The sequence below is a fragment of the Protobothrops mucrosquamatus genome, unplaced genomic scaffold (assembly GCF_001527695.2).
Source record: "Protobothrops mucrosquamatus isolate PMUCROS unplaced genomic scaffold, P.Mucros_1.0 scaffold2580, whole genome shotgun sequence".
NCBI lineage: Eukaryota > Metazoa > Chordata > Lepidosauria > Squamata > Viperidae > Protobothrops > Protobothrops mucrosquamatus.
In genome coordinates this window covers 174111-177002 of record NW_015388636.1, presented here as the reverse complement: position 1 = coordinate 177002, position 2892 = coordinate 174111, and the positions used below count along the sequence as shown (strand labels likewise).

At 41.6% G+C, this 2892-nt stretch overlaps 1 pseudogene; it reads right to left on the bottom strand.

Annotated features, from left to right (window-relative positions):
- Positions 1-1284: 1284 nt before the first annotated feature.
- The window catches only part of LOC107295937, a 7805-nt pseudogene continuing 6197 nt past the window's right edge, over positions 1285-2892 (bottom strand).

Here is a 2892-nt window from a genome sequence, read left to right as displayed (position 1 = left end):
ACAGTCTCCTGATGTCTAGCCTGGTCCCTTAATCTTAACCTTAAAAGTCCATCTAAAATGCTCTCTGTTCCCATCTTATACTAAACAAGGTGGGGTTTGTGGAATCCAAATGCAGGACCCAAAGTAACTAATCAAGGCTTGCTGCAGTATTTACTGTTAACAGTGCACACTGGAGAAATTCCCTTCAGAAAATAGTCGGAGGAACTCTTGCAGAGAAAAGGGTGCTGTCAGGCTTGTCCCAGCTTGGACGTTTAGGAAATAAAGACCCTCGACTCCATTTGTAGCAAAAAGTATACTTTTACTAAAGTCAAGTGGTTACAGTGCAAGAAAAGCTGGATCTGAGTATTCCTGCGCAAAGCCTGCCTTTCCCCCTTCTCCCTGGCCTCCCCCCTTGACCAATTTGTAAGAGTCCCATAATATTCTAATTAGGTGTTTTGGTAACAGCTTTAAGGTTTGGCTCCTCTTTGGTGGAGTTTCGCATTCCATTCTCGCTAGTGTCCTTGGATTTGTTTCAGATTGGCACCTCTGGTTCCTGTCATCCTATCATTCCCCCTCCCTACATCCCCATTATCTCTCTTCCCACGTTTTATGGCACTATGCCAGCGAAATGAAGTTGGCCGAAGCGCTTATGATGGCAGACCTGACAGATTCATTCATATTTATACATTTCAAAATGGACGGGGATTTATATACATGCATATATATGTGTAAGTAATAACATCACTGATCTCAAGTTACTTCCTGCTCTTCTGTTATCTAGAGAGAACAATGGTCTTAGTTAGAAGAAATATTTGCATCTTGAGATTCAGGGTTGCCTATGGGAATGTTCTGATAAAATTTACCACAGGCACTGGGGGCTACAAGGACACATTCCTAATATCTCCATTTGTCTATTAAATAGTCCCATTCATCTGAAAACTGATCCCCCTCCCAGGCTGAGTTTCATTCTCATGCTTCCTCTTTCTCAGCACTGTGTAATCTTCTCTGTAATTTACTATTAATGGCTCATTCCTTCTTTCCCAGTGCCCAAGATCTATATTTGTTTATGCTGCGATTTAGAGATCCTCCAGGTTCCTCTTCCGCAAAGGTCATTGGCTTGGAGTGCTTCCACTCTGCACAGTGAGGCTGAACCACAAAAGTGCTACTTAAAAATTGTTTGGAATGCCGATGTGAAACTACTATTTAGAAATAAAATCTAGCCCCCTTCTGAAATCATCCGACTTGATCCCAATTGATGCACATTACTACAACCAAGCATTTGGATTCCTACCTCCTCTCTTCTTCCTAGTCTGACGAAACAGAATCACCTTCGGACTTCTCTGCAGAACAAAGAAAAGTGAAATATCAAGGTAAGGTGGACATCTTATCACTAAAGAATCTGAATCTAGAAGTTGTCTATAGAGATTCTCAGTCATCCAGGTCATGGTTGTCCCAGAGGTGCTTTTTCATGAAGAAGAGCTGAAGAAGCTTCTTGGATGAGAAGCAAAACGTCTTCAAAGAAAAACAAGAAAATCCAGTATCCCCATGAAAAAGCACCTTTGGGACATGTTGAAGTTGGATTCTGAAGATTCCATAGATTCCGTGGCATGATATATATTTATTAAATATATATATCAAAATATATTATTGTTCATCACATAGTCAACCAGATGTTTAGACTGGATTTGACATATTTGGTCCACCTAACCAGGCCTTCCCAAAGAGCTGGGACAGGCAGATATTGTTTGATGGAGTTAAAGGTATCATCGCAGGATATAAGCCAGGGGTGTCAAACTGCCGGCCCATGGACCAGTTGCATCACAAGGAGACCGCGCACATCCCAGCACCGGCAATGCAAAAAAAGTCACGATATGTCGTGACACGTCACATGACGTGGCGAGTTTGACACCTATAATGTAAGCTATTCCAAGAAATTGCTTTTTGCAATTGATTGATGGGGATTTGGCCCATGCCAATGGTGGTCAAGTGGTGGTCCAGATGTTTTCGGATTATTATTATTGTCATCATCATCATCATCATCATCATCATCATCATCATCATCATCATTATTATTATTATTATTATCATCATCATCAGCATTACTACTACTACTACTATACTTGTTGTTATCTTTATATGAGGAACTGGTCAGTGGTTCTCAACCTTTTTTTCACCACAGACCGCCTTTAAATATCCTTTCTGGTAATGAACCTCCAAGATTTAACTCAAGATTTAAATCATAACATTTTTTCAAGTCTTTGTGGACCCCCTGTGAACCACAGGTTGAGAAGCACTGTTCTAAGACATAACTAGAGACCTACCGGTAACTCTTGAGAAATTACAAAATTGCCCACCACAAAATCAAATGTTTTATTTCAGTCTCAGCAAAGGCAGGCAATAAAAACAAGACTTTTAGAGATTGCTGTATGAGTGAGATGGGTGGTCTCTACATTTATTTATTTATTTATTTATTTATTTATTGAATTTTTACCCCGCCCTTCTCCTTGCGGACTCAGGGCGGCTAAAAGCCTAATAAAAACAAATACAAAAAATACCACAATACTATCATTACAAACATAATTAAAATGAAATATTAGATTGGCCTTTGTTAATTTAAAATTATTTTTAAAACCCCACTAAAAATTACCCCTTAGGCCAGTCCTGCTAGTTGAAATAGCCATGTCTTAAGGGCGCGGCGGAAGGAAGGGAGATCCGGGTAGTTCGTTCCAGAGGGTGGGAGCTCCCACCGAGAAGGCCCTCCCCCTGGGGGTCACCAGCCGGCACTGTCTGGCTGACGGCACCCTGAGGAGACCCACTCTGTGGGAGCGTACCGGCCGATGGGAGGTAATCTGAGGCAGAAGGCGGTCTCGGAGATATCCAGGTCCGATGCCATGGAGCGCTTTGAAGGTGATA